Raw genomic sequence first — 21,068 nt, forward strand, 5'->3', positions numbered from 1 at the left:
CAGAGTCATCAGAACATTGCCTTGAATCTCTCTTTCTTCAGTTTCTTGGCCATCCACATGAAAATCAGCATGGACCATTCTGATCCCATGGGTGCTCATTCTGGTTGTAATATATATTTGCTGTGCCCTCTCTGTCTTCAGGGTTGTAGCATTAGTGATTAGCATCCTTCCTGCACTTTAAAGGGCTGACCCCTCCTGGGAACAAAGTTGTTCCCTTTGCCAAGACCTTCTATCTGAGAACACAAGTACAGCACTTAGCCTGTGAGAATGTTCCACCACTGAGTGGAAGGAAGCTTCTGAAACAGGCATGACTCTGCCTCCCCCAAAGGTGGCCTGCGTGCCTTTTCCATCTCTCTGCCGTGACTGTGAAATATTTTATTAGTAGGAATTGCCAGTAAAAATAGAGGAGAGGACTGAAATATTTTTACTGGTTATTTTTACTAACATAAATTTTCTAAGGAGAAAAGAATCAGTAGCTTACACATTTATTTGGTGCCTACTATGTGCTAAGTGCTGGGGATAGAGACAAAAATGAAATGATCCCTGTCTTCAAGATGCTTACATTCTAGTGAGAATATGAGAGAGGGCTGAGAGAGCCTGTCTAAGCAGTGTTTTAAAATTTTTAGGTTCTGCATCAAAACTAACCCTTAAGCCTAATCCAATTCAGTTTTCAGTACTGTGCGCCAGGTACCATGCTAGATTCAGAGGTCAGAACAAAACAAGAGTCTGGGTCACTAAAGGAATTCAGTTTACATTCTAAAGGGGGAAGAGAGATAACATAAACAAATAAGCAAATAAAAATTATATATACATATAGAGGGACAGAGTCAGAGACAGAGTAATGTAATTGGGAATCTATAAGGAAAAGATCTCATGTAAGATGTGGCAATTGTGCCAGGCTTTGAAGGAACTAAGGATTGTTAAGAGACAGAGGTGAGGAGGCCAAGTGTTCTAGCCATGGGGGACAAACTAAAACGGTAGTGTAATGGATAGTCAGGAAGACTCATCATCCTGAGTTCAAGTCTGGTCTCAGACACTTACTAGCTATGTGACCCTGGGCAAGTCACTTAACTTTGCCTCAGTTTCCTCATCTGTAAAATAAGTTGGAGAAGGAAATGACAAACTGCTCCAGTATCTTTACCAAGAAAACCTCAAATGGAGTCAGGGAGAGGCATACTTAATTGAGCAACAACACGGATATAAAATAGAAGTTTAATATTTCATAACCAGGCATTCTCTATATCATCCACGTGGATAAACTGAATCAGTCTTACCCAGCACAAACTTCCAGGTGTAGCCTGGGTATAGTCAACCTTCCCAAACTGAAGAGACCAAGAAGTCCCATGGAAAACTAGGGACTAGACTGAGAGAGAAAGTGGGGAAACCTCTGCACATCCCAGAGCAGAGACCTCACCTGAGGAGACTCTTTGTAGCTGTGGGAGCTTCTTTTTCTGTGCTTCTCATAAGCAGAGTATCATTGAAGGGCAAAGTCTGAAAAATGGATCCTGTCGACAGGTGCCTCGAGGCCGCTGGTGGGGATCCTTCCCTTCGTGATTAGAGAACTCCCCAAATCTCATCACATTAAGTCAGGCTGATCTGCAAAGTGCTAAGTTTCTCTGGGGGCTGGCAGAGCTTAATTGATTTACCCTGTTCATGGAGTACACTGAGGCACCTACCTCCTTCTTACCTACCTACTGGCCTTTGCTGTAGATACACGGGGGAGAGTATGGAGGGGGAAGCTACCTCCATTTTTTCCCTCAAAAATGAGGAAAAGATGCAGTTGGATAGACCTGAGAGAGATGGTTTGGTACAAATGAAAAGAGTCTACTAATGTGATTTTGTGTGCCTCTCTGAGCCTCACTGGGTGTGCCTCAGTTTCCTTCTCTTTCGAATGAGGAGGTTGGACTGGATCTTTCTTTCCAGCTACGATTAAACCCAATGTTTTCATTTTTTTAAAAATTTATTTATTAGTTTTTTATTTTTTCCAATTACATGTAAAAACCATTTTTAGCATTCATTTTTGAAAGATTTTGAGTGCCTAAGTTTTTCTCCCTCTTCTTCCCTCCCACCTCCCAAAGACAATGAACAATCTGAAATAAAACTCAATGGTTTTTAAAAAATAAAGTGATAGTCATGGACAAATAAAATACCCAAATATAAAATTATTAAGGAAAAAGTTTTTTTCTGTCTTCTTGTAGTCACTATTGTGGGTGGTGGTGTTAGTTAAGACATGATTCATCAGTGAACTCTCTGATGTAGAAGTTCCATCTATCAATGGAGATCAGCAACTCACCCATAATAGTCTCGAATTGTTGCTGAGGGCACTTAGAGATTAAGGAACTTGACCAGGATCATATAGCCAGTGTCTCTCGGAGGATGGACTTGAACCCAAGCCTTCCTGGAGCAATCACATGGTGTGGTGGATAGAGCACCAGGCCTGGACTCAGGAAGACCTGAATTCAAATTTAGCCTCAGTCACTTATCAGCTGTGTGTAAGTCACTTAACTTTTGCCTCAGTTTCCACAACAGTTAAAGGGGGATAAGTAATACCATGTATCTCACAGGGTTATTTTAAGGTTTAAATGAAATAATGTTTGTAAAGCACTTAGCTCCATGCTTGGCACTGGCAGGTGGGCACTTAATGAATATGTACCCTCTTCTCTTCCATTCCCCTTCCTGCCTCGTAAGACTAGCCCTCCATCCACTGCACTATGTTGCTACTTGTTTCAAAAGTACATAAGGAAAAAGATGAGATGCTTCCTGATTTCCCCTGCTCGTGCCCCCCTTCCAATAAATTACATTACATTAATTTGATATAAACCACTATATGTACATGATGGCTCTCCCCACTTTTCACCTCCCACCAGAATAGACACTCCTTGAGGGTAGGGACTGGCTTATTTTGTGTCTCTCGTACCTGAAACCCAGCAGGAGCAGAGTATGTGCTTGTGATGGTTAATGCTGTTTGTGTAATAGAAGGTAACGTCCCTGGAGGATCACTTTTGACTTTGTATCCCCCAGGACAGTGTCTCAGGTACATTTATCGTTGTTTAAGTCATTTTTCAGTCATTTCTGAACCTTTGTGACCCCATTCAGGGTTTTCTTGGAAGAGATACTACAGTGGTTTGCCATTTCCTTCTCCAGCTCATTTTATAGATGTGGAAACTGAGGCCAACAAGGTTATATGACTTGCATAAAGCTAGTCAGGATCTGAGGCCAGATTTGAGATCAGGTCTATCTGACTCGAGGTCAGGTGCTCTACCCACTGCACCACCTAGCCACTCTGGCACACAGTAGCTATTTAGTAAATGTTTTTTGGTTGATTGATCAATATTGCCAAAAAGGGAAGCAATGTGTGGAGCTGGCCCTTTTCCTGCCTATAAAATCTGTAATGGCATCATTTTTAGGAAAAATTAAAAAAAAGACAATCAGATATTAGATGATATCCAACATCCTTTTTATTTCTTTTAATTGAGGTTTTTCCAGAGGATCTCTTCCCCTGTTATTCTAGAGGGTCACCCCCACAGCTGTTGGGGCACCAGATGAGATGGGCCCAAAGGATGCTTCCCCTTTCTCGGGACTTGTTTGCTTGTAGAGATGGGGAAGTGGCTTTTTTTCCTTTTCTTTTCATCTGTCACCACAGCAATATGGAGTGACATTTCAAACTGCTCGCGTGGAAACAAGATAAAAACTGTTCAGGACGACTGGGAAATTTCATTTAGACAGGATGTCAGACCTCAGTCTCCAGTGTAAATACTGGAGGCTTGGCCATGTCCATGTTCCAGTATTTTGTATTAAACTGAATCAGAGGCCAGGTAGAAAATGGAGCGACCTCCAAAAGGATGGGGTGGGGAACTGGCCTGTTCATGGGGGTCTTCCCTGAGGCTGAGGAAGAAGTCTTTTATGATTCTGCTGTGAGACAGCGAAAGGACAAAAAGTTTGGTGACTCTCTCATCCTCCCCCCAAGTCTCATTCTGGTATTTCTTATTGGGGGAGCTGCTGACAAAAGGGATTTGGGATTCTCCAGGTTAGGTCTCTGCATGGGTGGAGGCATGAATTCTTGGGTCATTTCTGTAATGGGGGGATCGGAGGGAAAGGAGGAAGAGAAAAGAGGTTCACTTTTATCCTGCTGCTGGCCCTTTTATCTTTTAAGGAAATCAAATTTCAGAAAACCTTTCTCCTCCCCCCCTACCCCTCCCTTTAAAAAAAAAAATCTGGGTCAGAATTTCAAAGGCCCTGTCTGTTCTTCTAGACAGAAACAATTTTTTTTAAACTTCTTAATTCTCATAATTCTAATCCTGGCTTTCTATGACTTTTTCCCTCTCTCTCCCCCATGGTCAGAACAGCCCAGGGAAATATGTGTGTCTTCATTCTGACTTCACTTCCTGAGATTCAGCACCGGGCATTGTTCTAACTAATGCCCAGTTTATCCACATTGTGGTTATGGGCATAGCTGGAGCCCATTGTTGAAGGATGTTAGACTGTCATTCATCACTGTTTGTCAGTAAACCCATTGTAAAAATGTCCTACTAGCTAAATGAGGCTTAGATTTAATGAGGCCATAAGAAAGGAATGGTTTTTTATCATACTGTAAATAAGGTTCCTATGGCAATGTCATTGGGATTAAGGTGCCAGATTCCTTTTGTTTCCAGGCCACCATGGTCTTCTTGCCCAAGGGAAGGAGACATTTTTCTTTTCCTCGGGCAGCTCTTGAAGAATCTGTTGCTTGCTCAGTCTATACGTGGAGGAACTGGGCACAGAGAGTTGTGTGTGTGTGTGTGTGTGTGCATGTGCATGCATGGGGTGTGTGTGTGTGTGTGTGTGTGTGTGTGTGTGTGTGACAACAAGATCAGGACAGATGTCTAGGAGAGACAAATGACTCGCCCTTGCCATTGTAAGTTCACCACAACCCCAAGTACAGAAACCTTCCTGAGAGACTTTGACCCTATGAAGCACACTCCTCCCTGCTTGGCTCTTCCCTTCTTCCAGTGGAGGTTGAGCCAGCTAGTGAAGGATGAGAGGCCAGCCTCACTGATGACCTCATGAAGTATAGGTAAAAGGGGAAGAGGGCTGCAGTTAGAGAAAATGAGAGGACCAAGGGCAGCTGGTGGTACAGTAGAGAGTTCTAAAGTCAGGAAGACTTATCTTCTTGGGTTCAAATCTGTCCTCAGACAGTTATTAGCTGTGTGACCCTGGGCAAGTCACTTCATCCTGTTTGCCTCAGTTTCCTTATCTGTCAAATGAACTGGAGAAGGAAATGGCAAACTAATCCAGTAGCTTTTGCCAAGAAAACCCCAAATGGGGTCATAGAGAGTCTGACACAACTGAACAACAATAACAAAAAAAAATCCTACTTCAGGTACTTGCTGGCTGTATGAACTTAAGGCATTGACCCTCTTTGTGCCTTGGTTTCCTCATCTGTACAATTAAGAAATGGGACTGGATGGCCACTAAGGTCCATTCCAGTTCACAATCTATGATCCCAGTGTTGTCACTTATTCCCTATTTGACTCCATCAGTTTCATAACTTTTCTGGACCCTAAGAACTCAATAAGGTTAAATAAAAATAAATAACGTTAAATAAAAAAATTAAAAAGTTAACCTAAAAAACTCAGTAAAGATAAATAAGTGGAATTGGTAAAAAAAAGAAAAAAAAAGGAGGGTGTTGAGCTCAGTGATCTTTAAAGAACCTTCCTGTTCTAAACCTATGGGTCTAAAGAAAGGTGGGATAGGAATTCAAGTTAGAAGCTGAAATCGTCCTTGCAAGGCAAGCGAAGGATTTGGAGCTTAAAAATGTGATTTTCGTGTGGTTTTTTGGTATATGAAAAGTCCCCATCATTCTTTTTCTGAAGCAATGCCTTAAGTTAAATGTTTTGTGGGTGTTTTTTTGTCTTTATACTGCAATCATTTCCATATAGACCCAACCCCAAATATGCCTTCACTTGTAGCAAAGAAAAAGTTACTACGAAGGGTATTTATGTAGCACTTTAAGGTTTACAAAGTTTAACAACTATTATCTAATTTAATCTTCACAACAACCCTTGGAAAAAGGTGGCATTATTATTGTTCCCATTTTACAGATGAGAAGACCAAAGCAGACACAGGTTAAGTGACTTGATGGGGTCACACAGCTAATAAGTGTTGGTGGCTGGATTTGAGCCCAGGTCTTCCTGCCTCTGGATTCAACTCTCTAGTTGTCTAGTTGAGCAAAAGGAGAGATGCTAGCGGTAACACAGTGGTGTCGATTTCAAATAGAAACCGGGCCGTTGATCTATACACAAGGATCCCTGCGGGCTACATGTTGACTTAGTTTTAAAATGTAATTTTATCTATGTTTAATTGTGTTTTTATCTATTTTGTTAAATATTTCCCAATTATATTTTAATCTGTTTGGGGTGGGCCACACTGGGAGGGTTGTGGGTCTCATGAGCCCTGTGGGCTGCTTGTTTGATACCTTGGAAATAGCAGATAGGATATTGGACTTGGAGTCAGGAAGCCACGAGTTCAGATGCCCCTCCGAAATACTCATTATGACACTGGTCGTATAGAGTCTGACTTATTCACCTCACCTGAAAGATGAGCAAACTGGAGTTGATGAAGTCTCAGATGTCTTCCAGGTCTGAGACCGTGAGAGAGAGCTCAGCATTGTGCATCCGTTGTTACCCACCTTCTCATGAAATGGCACTTAGTTCATTCTTCTCTTTGGCCAAGATCCATCATTGCTATCCCTCCACCTCTGCCTTCGTTTTTTCTTCCTGCGTTATTGTGGTCATTTTTTTTGTTCTCCCTTCCTTGGTGGTTCTCATCGGTGTCCAACAAAGAAGTCTTCCATTTCAAAAGCAGAGGGCAAGCCTGGAGGAAATGACTACAAATTTTGCTATATACAATTTGCCCTCCTCCCCCTTCCTTCCCTCCTTTCTTTCCTCCTCCAGGAAAGAGATGGGCTATTTTCCTAATGGACAAAGAAACTAGTTCAGGGAGAATGTCACTATACACAGCTGGAGAGGATGAGGCCACATTATCTTTGGGGCTCCAATATGCTATTCTCAAAAATAGCCAGTCTGAGAATTGTCCTGTTGGAAGGAAATTTGATTGTCCCAGAAATAATAGTAAATAGGGACCATCTTCCAACTCTGCTTGGGCACTTGAGAAACAGGCAGAGATAGAAAGGAGCCCCTGCTGGTTGGAGGGCAGGAGGAGAACAGGGTAGCTGCTGGAAATTAATCTTCCTAGGGTATTTCTGTGATTACATCACCCCACTGCTCCAAAACCTTCAATGGCTACCCATTGGCTTCTGAATAAAGCCCAGACTCATTAACAGACCTTTGAGGCCCTCTGCTATTTGGCTCCAATGTTTCTTTTTGCTCACACTAACTGAATGCTACAGCCAAACTGGGGCCATGTTATAAATCTCCTGACATTTCCTGTCCCGTGCCATCTCTACATTTTTTTTCATTGCTTTGCCCTGAACTGGAAATGTAGGACCAGTTTGTCTTCTGATCTTTGCTTCCTTCCCATGCTTCAGGTATCAGATCAGTGTTACCTCTTCCATGAATTCTGCCCTCCTCAACTCTCTCATCTGATTTGATAGTACTATTATGCACTTGCCCTCTCCTCATCTGCATCATATTTCTATTTCCAAACAGTTGTTATAGTATGCTGGATGGAGTGGAATCCTAGTTAGGAAGACTTGGGTTCCAGGGCTACCTCTTGATATTTCATTGTTATGTGACTGGGAACAATTACTTTAGGTCCCCAGGACCTCAATTTGCTCATCCATGAAATGAGGGGATTGGATGAGATGTCCAGCTGTAGATCTGAGTATGATTCTGTAGTCCTCTGTTTAGCCTCCAGTTCAGGCTAAGCTAAGCTCATCCTGCCCTTGGGTGGCATTGGAATGCCACAGGGGGCCACTGGGTTATTGATGGCCACAATCCAACAGGGAATGAATCCAACAAGGGAACTGGAAGGTACGTCCATGACTGAGACCTCTACCACCACATAGTAATCTGCCCATTATCAAAAGCAGATGAGAGGTTGGCCAGACCCTGACTTTTTCCCCCTGCTTTTTGAAAAGGTCCCCCAAATCCTTGATTTCTCTTTAAGATAGTCACCAGAGGCTTAATTTCAGCTCTTAGTATATTTATTTAATGTTTTGAAGAAGGAAAAAAAGTTCAAAGGATAGTATTTTCCTTCCTTGCCCATAGCTTATAGCTTGATTGCATGCATATTCATGGCTGGGGCTCCTACTGGCTTCATTAGGGACCTGCTAGAAGGAGCAGTAAGCAAGCATCTCCATCTTGGTTCACAAGGGTTGGGCAGGAGGAGGAAGAGCTCTCTCCTCTCCATCCTCCTCCCCTTTCCCGCTAGCCTCATGCCAGCACTGCCTTTAGTTACTCACTTAATAGGAGAATACTCTTCTTTCTGAAACCCATGCAGAATAAGGCAGGAAAAGGAGTTTAAGATGTTCTCCTTGCTGTCTAGGAAGCTCCCTCCAAGACTCAGCCCCAGGGCTGCCTCCTACAAGAAGCCTTTCCTGATGCCTCGTGTTTTTAGCATGCCCCAACCCCACAACTCCTCTGGCTTTTGTGGACTTGTCTGGGTGCCTGCTATTTTCTCATAGTAAAGTGAAAACTCATTGGAGGCAGGTGCTGCCTGGTTTTTGTATGTGTTCATTTTGTTTTTGCACATATTAAGATACAAAAATGAGTTGTCTTCTGATAGAATGTTGTGTTTGTCCTTTGTTCTTGAAGAGGACCATGACATCAGGGAAATGATGACATGACTTGAAGTTGACTTTGATTTGAGTGACAGAGGGTTGTTCAAGCTCACCAGTCTCACTTTTTCCTCCAGACCATCTGGGTCCAATGGTCAGATATTCATCAGGACAACTGGAGATGGCTCAGGATGCAGTGGGAGACCCTGGCCCTTTTAGGCTAAGGCCTCTTCAGGTTCTCACTCTGAGTAAGGTAGCACTCATTCAGTGAATAGGCCTCTTTAAGAAGTGAGTCAAGGAATGACCCCTTTAATTAGTAAAAAAAAGAAAAAAAATCAAGTTGGAACAGGAAGACCCTCGGGGTTGCTGTTCCAAAGAGAAACAGTTACACTGACATTTATTCTTAAGGCAGGAGGGCCCCGAGTACAAAACACAGCCATTAAGTGGAACTTGGTCAGGAACTTGTTGTGGTCCAATCTATGAGCTTCAAAGTGGACTGGGTTTAGGAAAGAAGGAAGGAAGGAAGGAAGGAAGGAAGGAAGGGAAGGAGGGAGGGAGGGAGGGAGGAAGCAAGCAAGGAAGAAAGGAGTAGAATGTAAGTTCTTTGAGAAAAGAGACTCTTTAGGTAATAAGATCATAGATACGAGCTGGAAGGGATGTTATAAGCCATCTACTCCAACTCCCTCATTTTTTGATGAAGAAAACTGAGGCACAGGAGGAATTAAGTAACTTATCCAGGATAACATAGCTAGTAAGACTCTGAGGTGGGATTTGAACTCTGATTTTTCTGAGTGCAAGTACAGCATTTTATTTTCTTTTTGTGTTCACTTATATACGTGTACCTTGCATTTTCACCAGTAGAATATAAGCTCCTGCGGGCAGGAACTATTCATTTTTACCTTTGTATCTCCAGTTCCTAGCACATAGGTGATGTTCAGTTATTTTCAGTTGTATCCAATTCTCTGTGATCCTACCTTTCTGAGTCTTGGCAAAGACATTTGGAGTGCTTTGCCATTTCCTTCTTCAGCTCATTTTACAGACAAGGAAACTGAGGCAAACAAGGTGAAATGACTTGCTCAGCATCGCACAGCTGGTAAGTGTCTGAGGCTGGCATGCTATCCACTGTGCCATTTAGCTTCCCATAGCTCATGGTAGTGCATAATAAATGCTTGATGAGCTGGATTAAATCAAACGTATAGCACTTTACTTTCTCAGAGTACTTTGATCATCATAGCTCACATTTATAGACACTTACAATTTACAAAGTGCTTTCTTCCCAATAGTCCTGTGACTGTAGGTATAATTATTATTAATAATCATAATAGTTGACATTTGTATAGCTCTTAAAGGTTTACAAAGTGATTTACCTTTGTTATCTCCTCTGAACCACTTGTTGTAGAGGTTCCCTATTCCCATTTTTCAGATGTGAAAACCAAGGTTCAAGGGGCAATACAGAAGTACTAAAACAAATATATTGTAATAATAGGCTGGCCTGACTCTACCATCCAGGGCTCATTCCATTAGACCACACTGCCCAGAGTCATCAAGCTTGTAAAACCAGATCTTTCCTGCAGCCTTGTACCCTGAGATCCTTTGCACCCATGTTCATCATTGTTGGTGGAAATTGTCAGATGTATAGGTAAAGATAGCTGGAAATAAAGTACATATTTATTAGATATCATGGAGCCAGCAAAAAGGAAAAATTCCTGGCATCTTATCCTCATAACATCTCTTTAAGCTTGGTTCATGGGCATTGTTCCCATATCACAGTTGGAGGAACCATGGTTAAATTATGCAAACACATGAGGGACCTGTGATTTTATCAGCTTAGGAGCTTAATAAATTCTCATCTGATCAATTGATTAAGGAACTCCTGGTGTATAAACTCATTAACCAAGGCAGATTGCAATCCATTTTTGGCAGAGTACATAAATCTTAGGGAGTAGCTTGAAGCACATAAAAATTGAGTGACTTGCTCAAGGTCTCCCAGCTAATAAGTATGAGAGGCAAGATTTGAATTCAGGTCCAGCCTATTCCCACCAACCAACAATGCTTCACCAACACATTCCTGCCATGCCACCCCTTCTCTACCCTTCCTACCTCTGACTCTGGGGATTAGAATGAAATTAGCATCATACTTCTGGGAAGGGCATGCCAATCAGTTGACCTATGGCTCTCTTTACCATTCCTGAAGGGACTCTAGATAGACGTTCTTAACCTTGTTAGTGTCCTGGACCTCTTGGGCAGTCTGGCGAAACCTATGGACCCCTTCTCAGGATAAATTTTTAAATGCACAAAGTACAATCCATAGGATTGCAAAGGAAACCAATTATAATGATATACTATTATCAAAAGGGCAACTAGGTGGTACAGTGGATGGAGTGCTGGGCCTGGAGTCAGGAAGACCTGAGTTCAGATCTGGTCTCAGAGACTTACTGGCTGTGTGACCCTGGGCAAGTTACTTAACCTCTGTTTGCCTCAGTTTCCTCATCTGTAAAATGAACTGGAGAAGGAAATGACAAGCCACTCTAGTATCTTTGCCAAGAAAACCCCAAATGGGGTCATGAAGGGTCAGACATGACTGAAACAATTGAACAACGACCATACAGTTATCAAAATATGAAAATCAAACTCATAGGCCCCAGATTAAGAAGCTCTTTTCTAGACCATAACACACTTTTCTGGGCACCATTCCCCAGGTACATTATCTCCTCCTATTAGACTAAACTTCTTGAGGCTGATGACTGCTTCTGTTTCATAATTGTATTTCCAGTACTTTGCGCATAGTGCCTGGCACACAGAAAGCTCCAAATAAATGCTTTTTCATTCATTCATTCATTCATTCATTCATTCATTCAAACCCAGCACTCTTTCTACTATGGGGCAGTCCCTCTATGAGGTTAAATTACTTTCCTAAAATAATATATAAGGATATATGTTTAATATATACATATAAATTGCACACATACATGTGTTACATACATATATTACATACATATGTATTACATATATGTATATACATACATACTTTAACTCTAAAGGGATAGAAAAGGAAGAGGGAAAATCTCTGCCTCCAATATAAGTCTCCCTTGCCCGTTCTATTAAATTCTGTGATAAATGCTATCAGTGAGTAGATAGAGCAACATTCATTCGGAGTGTCTTTTGGGAGTTTTAGCTTTTAGAGGGAAATGGGGAACTTTGAACTTCGGTATCATTGGCTACTTTCTTGTACCAGGAAATCTTACCTCCTTTTAAGGAGTCAGCAGAGAAGGCTGGCTTGTCAGATTAGATTCCACACAAACCCAAAATCTATACTCCCCAAAGTAATAACTCCTTAGGCACATGGTCTATTAATCACCCAGAGCTGAATGATAAAGTAATAGGACTTTGAGCAGTTGGAATCTTCATTATTCATCATGAAAAATGTTTCCTGCCCTGGAAGACCTGCCTCACTCTCTCTCTCAGAGGCTGACTACATGTGTAACCTGCATACCAGGAGGCAGTGGGGACTCTGCACCTCTGCTCAGCAGCCACAAGTCATTCATCATGGAGGAACTCCAGACTGGTCATAGTCAATCTGGGGCATTTACATGCGGGGGACAAAGAAAGGAGGCCAAAAGCGAATGGGAAAAATATATATAGATATATATCTATATAGATATATATCTATATATATCCTGATAAAGTTTCAGGAGGCAGCCAAACACAGGGAACTCCTTATGTGGAAACTCCCTTCACCAAGGCAGATAGCAACTCTTTAATGTCTTAGTTGATAATCCCATTACTTAAGGCACACATAAATCATGTGGTTTGGACACAGATCATAGGCAGGGCTGGAGCCAAGGTCTTCCCAACTCCAAGACTCCAAGACCAGAATTCTATTCACATTGGAACTTACTTGCTGTGGAACCCCAGGCAAGGCAGTTTCCCTCTTTGAGTTTTAGTTTCCTTAAGTGAGAAATGGGTATAATAATTTTTGTACTCTTGACCTAAATGGCTGGATTGTTGCAAGGAATGCATTTTGTGAGACTGCATGGTGCATCAGCTCCAGAGTTAGGGAACCTAGTTCCCTCATCTGCTGTCTTCTGTCTGGGTGACTTTGGGCAAGAACTTTTGCTTGCCTGAGTCTCTGTAAAATGAGAGAGTTGGATTAGATTAACCCTGAAGTCTTGTCCAGGTTTCAAATTGGGATCCTATTTCAGGATCCTATTCTGGATCTCAGCATTGGCATCTTACATCCTAGTTTTGGCCCTCGGCTAGAAAGATAAGGGCTAGAAATATTCTGGGGACAAAGCAGGTTTCCAAGTTCCAGATTTTGGAGTGCTGTGCAAATAAGAATTACTGCCATTTGAAATTTAGTTGTTTTCTTCATTTGTTGAGTTGTTTCCAGTCCTATTCAACTCTTCGTGACCCTATTTGGGGTTTTCTTAGCAAAGATACTAGAGTGCTTTGCCATTTCCTTCTCCAACTCACTTTACAGATGAGGAAACTGAGGCTAACAAGGTTAAATGACTTACCCAGGGTCACACAGCTAGGAAGTATCTGAGGCCAGACTTGAACTTAGGAATCTTCTTGATTCTAAGTCCAGTGCTCTATCCACTGTGCTACCCAGCTGCCCATTACACTAGTACTCCTAAGACTGCTACCACTACTACTACTATTATCATTATTAAAACATTTAGTGGAGAGTAGAGAGATGGAGTCAAACAGAGCCCAAAAAAACAGTCTTGGCTTCAGTACAGACTGGTTGAGAGACTCCGTGACCAAGTCATTTAGCCTCTAAGTGCCCCGGGTAACTTTAAGACTGCAAAGTGCAGCATCTCACCAGGAATTCCTGGCACTGGTGAAATTTCATATCTGAACCAAAGGATATATACATATATTTTAATTAAAATAATCTTAGAGCTGCAAAAGACTTGAGAGATTATCTGATCTATTCCCTTTATTAAAAGATGGCAAGAGACCTAGAGAAGCAAAGTCACACGCCCAAGATCACACAGACTCCTTAGTGATAGGATGAGGGTTGGAACCCATGGCTCTTGGATCCTTGTTCATGCTTCTGCATTCTTTTTACTGATAGCCTGCTGCATCTCGAGCTGTCCACATAAAGTGATGCTTCCCTCAAATGTATTTGAGAGACACAGATTGTGAAGAAATCACGTTTGGAAATTGTTGAAGGAATGTACAGAAAAACTTAAGCAAATTTAGGCCAATCAATAGAGAACGCTCAGATGACCTCTGCTCACTTCCCTGTAGAGTAAGACCAGGGCACTTGATGGTTCTATAATCAGTTTTAGAGTTGTGAAAAGAATACTGCAGTCTTGGATTTTTTGTAAAGCTGCTTTCTTTAAAAAAAAAAAAAAGCTTAATTGGTGTCCTTCCCCTCTCCTCTGTCTCTGTCTCTCTCTCTGTCTCTGTCTCTCTGTCTTTCTCTCTGTCTCTCTCTGTCTCTGTCTCTGTCTGTCTGTCTGTCTCTCTCTTTCTCACCGTACCTTGTTCTCAAATCACTGAGAAATCTAAGCAAGAAGTGCTTTAGTCTCATTTTTATTTATGAGGAACTTTAAGACCAGAGAGGTGAAAGAATAATTCTCAAATCACACAGTATTTCTGAATCTGGAGTCATAGGATCTGGGTTCAAGTTCTGGTTCTGCTTCTTACTGCCTGTGTGATCTTGGGTAAGTAACTTCCCCTCTGTAGAACTCTGTTTTCTCTCTAGTTAAATGAGGGGGGGTCTTACTAGATGATCCTGGAGGTCCCTTCCAAAGTTAGATCTAGGACATAGTCCCTTCCAAAACCAAATCTATGGTCTTATGATCTCTAATAGACTGAAGACAGCTCTGTTTCTTAGATTCCATTTTCAGGGCTCTTTTATCCATAGAACAGTTCCACCTAGATGTGTCGTGGTTATCTACAACTCAGATTTGTCCAGAACTGATCTCTCCTATAAACTTCCTCTTTGTTAGGCCTCAGTCCTTGTATCAACCATCCCACCCATACATCTTCCCTCCTCCACCTGTAATCTTAGAATTATTTCTGAATCTTTCCTCTGTTTTATCTCAGATTTCCAAATCCTGTCCATTTCTCCCTGCTCTATCTCTCATCTCCTTCTTCTCTCTTTCCCCATGGCTACCATCCTGGTACAGATCCACCTTAAGACTCCCCTGGATTATTACAGTAGCTTCCTCCCAGGTAGTACTGCCTATTCTCTCCCCTTCCAATCTGTCCTCCTTGTCCCTGCCAGAGTAAGCTTTATTTTTATACATATTTATACACATTTTTATACATATACATATGTGTGCATACATGTATACCTATGTGTATATATCATTATGCAAATGTCAGCTAATTTTTTTATTGAAAGGCAGCATGGTGTAGTAGAAAGCCAGGCTCAAAGTCATCAAGAACTGGGTTCTAGTCTTGCCCTTTTGACACTCACGGGCTCCAAGTATCACTTAACCACCTAGTGTCCCAGGCAATTCTCTGAGATGCTCCAAATTGTAGAGTAATTGCTGTTCTTTATCAGGACAGAGTTTCTTCACTAAGGACAGTCCTTTCACCAACGAAATCACAGGTCTGGTCCCAAATTATCCCCATGCAGAAACTTAATCACCTCACTCCTTGGAAGAGCTTCTCCTTTGGACTAGCAGGAAAATTTCAAACCCCCTTGGGGGCACTTGAGACCCTCTGCGGTCTAGGGGCCAGAGCTCCTTGACAGCACGGACTGTCTTTTACTTTTCTTTCTCTCTCCAGTACTTAACACATAAGAGGATGCTCGGGAGACGTTTATTGACTGATTCACTTTTATGAGCTCTTCTCTTCCGTCAGATTGAACTACTTTCTGCTCCCTAAACAAGCGCTGAATTCTCCCACCTCCATGTTCTTGCACAAGCCGATCCCTGTGCCTGGAATTCCCTTCTTCCATATCCCAGTGAAGTCCTACCATCCAAACAAATGAAAAATAAAATATTTATTATGTGCCTTCTATAAATATATCGCTGTGCATACAAATACGAAAATGGGGCAGCCCCTTCCCTGGGAAAGCTTGCATTCTGATGGGGGAAAGAAGGAAGAAGTCAAACCTTGCCTTCTACGTGAAGCCTTTCTTTATCTCCCCACGTTAGTGCATGCCTGCAAAGCTACCCTAGATTTAGCTACATTATATTTCTGTGTGTACACATGCATGTACACACATGTGTGCGCAATCGTGCATGTATGTGTGATGTGTGTCTAGAATATGTGCACACATAAAACATATATGTGTATATGCTGCATACACATACCACTTGTTTATACATATAACATATATACGCACATTGTGTGCATACATCTGTATGTATTTATTCAATATATACATGTGCATGCATATATGTTTATATATTTATACATGTTTGCATTCACATGTGCATGCGAATATGTTCACACATGTATATGCAGGTATATATGTGTGTCTCTACATGTATGTGTATGTGGGCATATATACCCATATGTACATACAATTCTACGTATACATTGTGTATACATATGTGCTGCTATATACACAAATGTGTATCTATATGCATATGTATATACACACATGCACATACAATTTTACATATTTAATGTATGCATATGTGTATAGGTGGGTACACATGCTACATGAATGTGTGCACATGTGCGTGGGTTACATGCATGTGTGGGTGTGCACAGGTCTGTATCTATATACACAAATCATAGATATGCATACACATCTCCCTCATTAGAATGGAAGCTGTTTGTTAGGATAAGTTTATTCTTTGTATTTGTATCCCTAGTGCATGCAGTAGGCACTTAATAAATGTTTGAATGATACAAGGTGGTGGCAGCCAGGGAAGGGAGTTTTGACCCAAGTAATCATAGGAATGGTGAGGAGAGCTGTCAGGCTTCAGCCAAATGTCAACCGTGTTCCAGTGGCAATGCCCAGATTGGTTTGATTGCCGTTTCCAGACCAAGAGGTAGAACGTGGGATGCAGAATGTCAGGGTTGGATAAACTGGCTGGCTAGATCCAGTGGGTGACATGAACCTGTACTCACTCACCAAGCTGGACAGCTCAGCGCTGGGCTGAGTTAGAACAGCTCTTCCTGGTTGGCTCGTATGGTGTCTGGATAACCTAAGGGTGGTCCTCAGGATAGGGCGGAGGGGCGCTGCAGGAGGAGAGCGAGCAAGATGTTTGGGTAGGTGCAGTTTTCCTGGTGAAGTACTCAGTTTGAACCACGGTCTTCCTGATTTCAAGGCCAGCTCTCTATCCACCACCATCCCTGCAGTGCAATGACTTGCGCTGGACATGCCGCCGGATATATGTCCCTACCATCGCAAGGCCAGAAGACCCCAAAAGCCCCCTCTGCACGAGAATGATTTTCTCCTGCCCACGGCTGCTCTACGTGCTCTCTGCCTCCCTGCGCTCCTGCAGCTCCCCTCCCTCCCAGTGGCCTCCCATTTATCAACGATCAATATTCAGAGAGTCTTGGCTCTTGTCAGTCTAATTTCTAGTTGCCGTTGCTTCCTGACATGCGACACTTTATCAAACGCACCCTGCTTGGCTCCTATTACCACTGATCTCAGCATTACTAATAAACAGCAACACCGAGGCCATATTTTCCCGGTCCTGTCAGATTGCTGCTTTCCTGGGTGAAATAAAAGTCCTATTAACATGCTCCTCCTCATTGGCTCTGACAGCTTGATTAATTAGACCCCCTCTTTAGATGACCTCTGCACTGACAGGACAAGGAGGTGAATATAAAATGAATAGTTTGCCCACATAATAGGCTACTGTGGGTTTGGGGATTTTTATCCAATCAAACTGTCAGAAGTTAGGGACTTGGCTTCAGCGTGGTGGCGTGTGGCAGCCTAGAAGGATGGCTGAGGAGCTGGGGAGATCTACCCGGCTGGAATTAAAGCTTGGAGGGAAGACTTTCTGGCAAATATCGGCATCTCTTCTTGGTTGGGTCTTTCCCCAAAGATCCCAAGATCCAAATCCAAAGGAAAGAAAGAGGAGATAAAGGGGGAAAGAGAGGGGGAGAGAGAGAGAGAGACAGAGAGAGGAAAGAAAGAAAAGGAAAGAGAAAGGAGATAAAGGGGGGAAAGAGACTTTATATAATCCAGTCAAGCAATTTTTGGTTTTTAAGATTTTTATACAATGGCTTAAAAATCATGGGATAGTAGGCATAGAGCCGGAAAGGACTTTGGAATTTATTTAGGCTGACTCTTCTCATTTTATACTTGAGGAAACTGAGATCCCCAGAGAGATAGTAGCAAATGAGAATTGAACCCAGGCCTCCTGACCACAACTACAGTGATCTTTCCCTGGTAATATCCATCCTGTCTATTCTACCCATCCTAAAATACAGATGCCAAACCATTACCATACAGACTTGTGAGTTAAATGTCTATCCACATTTCCATTATAAGGCCCAGCTTTCACACATTTCTATAACATGGCCATAAAAAGTCACTCAAGATGGAAACTTACCGTGGAAGGGCTTGTCTGGCCTTGGTAAACAAATCTGCTTGTGTGTTTTCGATTGCAGGAGGGTGGAATCCAAACGGGTGTTTATCGGCTTCCTCTGCTTTAATGCCCCCTTGTCTTTGGAGGCAGAACGGCTTGGGAAGCCATTAGCCAGATTGAAATATACAAGGGGCCTTCTAATTGCCTTAGCGAGCAGGATCTGTGTATATTTCAAATCTTGCCTGCGAGCAGGAATGGAGCGGGTTGGCAAAGCCCCCAGAAAGTCTGCAGCGAGTGTGCAAATATGAACAGAGGTGCCAAGAGACTGATAGCTGTTTGTTTCTTATGCTTACCTAGAGTGGTGTGTGTGTGTGTGTGTGTGTGTGTGTGTGTGTGTGTGAGAGAGAGAGAGAGAGAGAGAGAGAGAGAGAGAGAGAGAGAGAGAGAGAGAGAGAGAGAGAGAGAGAGAGAGAGAAGGGTATAAAACTTCCTGGCCTAGCTCTTAGATTTGCTTCTGTCAAGAATTAGCTGTGTGACCTTGACCACTTATTTCACTACTCAGGACGCTGGTTGCCTCATCTTTAAAATATAGGGGTTGACAAAGATGACCTCTAAGGTCCCTTGCAGCTCTAAAATTCAGCAAGTCTGTGATCCTTCGTCTGCCCTCAGATTAAGGGGCTAAACACTGCCTCCAAAGCTCTCTGACTCTCACCAGGAGAGGCTTGAACAAGGTCAAGGTGAGAGATCCTGTCATCCAATGGAAACCAAATGCAGGGAATTGGAAGATTCTAAGGTTTCAAGAACCTCTGAAGTGAAGAGCTAGAAGTGGCCTTAGGCTTCTTTATTCCAGTTTCCTCATTTTAAAAAAATAGAAAAACAAGGTTCCAAAGGGTTGTGACTTGTCCAAGGTCACACAGTTAGTGGTTGACCTTGTGACTGGACCCTGTCTTCCATGCCTTTTCTACTTTCCCAACTTGACTCTCTGCCCCGTGGGTTCCAGGGCTTGTTCTGAGAATTTCTCTTAGTGAAGTGTTTAGAAACAATGAACTAAGAAAATGGATGTTGTATAATTTTGATGACAGATCTTAACCCTGCAGATGAGTTGATAAAATGCACATCCCTCCCATTATTGCAAGATATAGGCGTGCAACATGGTGCATACAGTCAGTTCATCTTTGTCTTGAGTAGTTTTTGCTAATTGCTTTGTTTTTTCACAATTTTTTCATCTTGGTTACAAGGCATGACTTCCTGGATAGGTAAGCAAGGAGGGATGTATTTGAGGATGGATGCAACATTTTTAAAAAGAGGCAGCAAGGAAAAATCCACACACATAAATGGTCAAATTAGTGAATGCTAAATCTTTGACAGACATAGAGTTGTTATTTTTAATCGTATTTTTACAGGCGATGCATCAATTAACTTGAGACCCATCTAGGATTACCACTGTAAAGGTTTCTTTAGAATATCTTCTTCAGCATTTCCAAAGAACCAGGATTTCAGTCGTTGATACAGGTCACTGTCCTGCTCTTTCTACTCATATAGGACTTCCCCCTCACCCTCTCCAAAACATCCTTTGTTCCAGTTTTCTGGTCTTGAGGCTTGTTAAGGAATTATAGTCTCACTATTTTTTTTTCTATCAATTCAAAGTAATTAATGATTCCTTGAAGTTATGGGGAACTTGTTTCATTTGGAGGAAGAGGAATGAGCATGGCAGCCACCAAAAACCATAAATGGGAAAGCAAATTCTCAGGCAGAGAACCAGCGTGGCAAAGAGAAAGTCAGGAACACCTGCGTTCCAATCCTGTCTCTGACATGGAACAGCTGCTCACTTTCGTCATCTGAAAAGTCAAGGTGTGGGACTGAATAGCCTTTCCAACATGAGATCCCTGATCCAAGGAGGTCGTGTCCTTAATCATGGAATCACATTGCACACCTGTGGGAATGAGAGAACTAAGTAACTAGTTCTGGCACATTCCTGAATAAGCAAAATATATCATACCAAAATAATTAAAGTGAAGGGGTAAAAAGAAAGGAAATAAAATAACCTAGACCCAAAAGCAGAAGACCCAGAGGAAAAGTAGAACTGAGAAAGTTTTCCTTCTGTTCATGTGGGACCCTGATTTCCTCCTCATCTCAGCCCTGAGGGGAGTTATTTTGGAATACACACATGCACACACACAGACATAGGTATTTAGTAAAAATAAAACTAGGTTGAGCCATTATGAAGTTAGGTCAGCCTGGAAAATATGCATCCCTTTGAAAAAAAAAAAATTGGATGCCTTCTCAGAAACTGCCTTCTGATTTCCGCCTTGCTGTGGGCATTGTCCTCTGAGCGGAGAATGTCTTTGACGCATTTGAAGCCATTTGTGAGACAAACAAAACAATTCTCAGCAATTGAAAATGACACCGCCAGGCTCCCTGTTACTTCATTTTCATTACTGGTTTTCAGGGAGCAGAGAATGCAGATCACAGGCCAACTGTGGCCTCTCCAGAGAGCTGGGCTCATTATGCGGGCAGTCTCGTCCACCTTTCTCATTTTTAAGGGCAAACTTCAGCTCATCCCAGCCTTCTAGGAAGACTGCCCAATCATGTTTAACCTTTCCGAGGGATAGCCATTTATTTGGGTTTTAAACGAGTTTCAATAAGCCTTAATTAATCAAATTTCTTTCTAAAGAAATCATTCTGCCCCAGATCTCGGGAGTCAGAAATAGCACCGGGGAGTTAAAAAAAAAAAAAAAAAAAGAAGATTCATTCTTTAGCCTTGGAACTAGCTCATTTCCAGAAATATCAGGTCTTCTCCAGTGTTTTCTCATTCATTTAACACTAACACATTTAGTACTCTTTTGGGGGTGACCGAATCCAAACTCACTTTGCAAAGGGGGAAACTGAGA

The 21,068-nt window shown here is 42.2% G+C and overlaps 1 protein-coding gene and 1 long non-coding RNA gene across 3 annotated transcripts in view; one reads left to right on the forward strand and one right to left on the reverse strand.

Moving 5' to 3' along the window:
* MPPED2 (metallophosphoesterase domain containing 2) overlaps positions 1-21,068 on the forward strand; it is a 206,411-nt gene that overhangs the window by 148,345 nt on the left and 36,998 nt on the right. The window lies entirely within an intron of this gene.
* LOC140510529 (uncharacterized) lies at positions 14,948-20,919 on the reverse strand. Its single transcript, XR_011969269.1, has 3 exons — positions 18,202-20,919; positions 16,770-16,876; positions 14,948-15,652 (listed from the first exon to the last, which is right to left on the reverse strand). It is a non-coding gene; the product is annotated as an uncharacterized lncRNA (long non-coding RNA).

This window comes from Notamacropus eugenii, chromosome 6, assembly GCF_028372415.1.
Source record: "Notamacropus eugenii isolate mMacEug1 chromosome 6, mMacEug1.pri_v2, whole genome shotgun sequence".
NCBI classification, from domain to species: Eukaryota; Metazoa; Chordata; class Mammalia; order Diprotodontia; family Macropodidae; genus Notamacropus; species Notamacropus eugenii.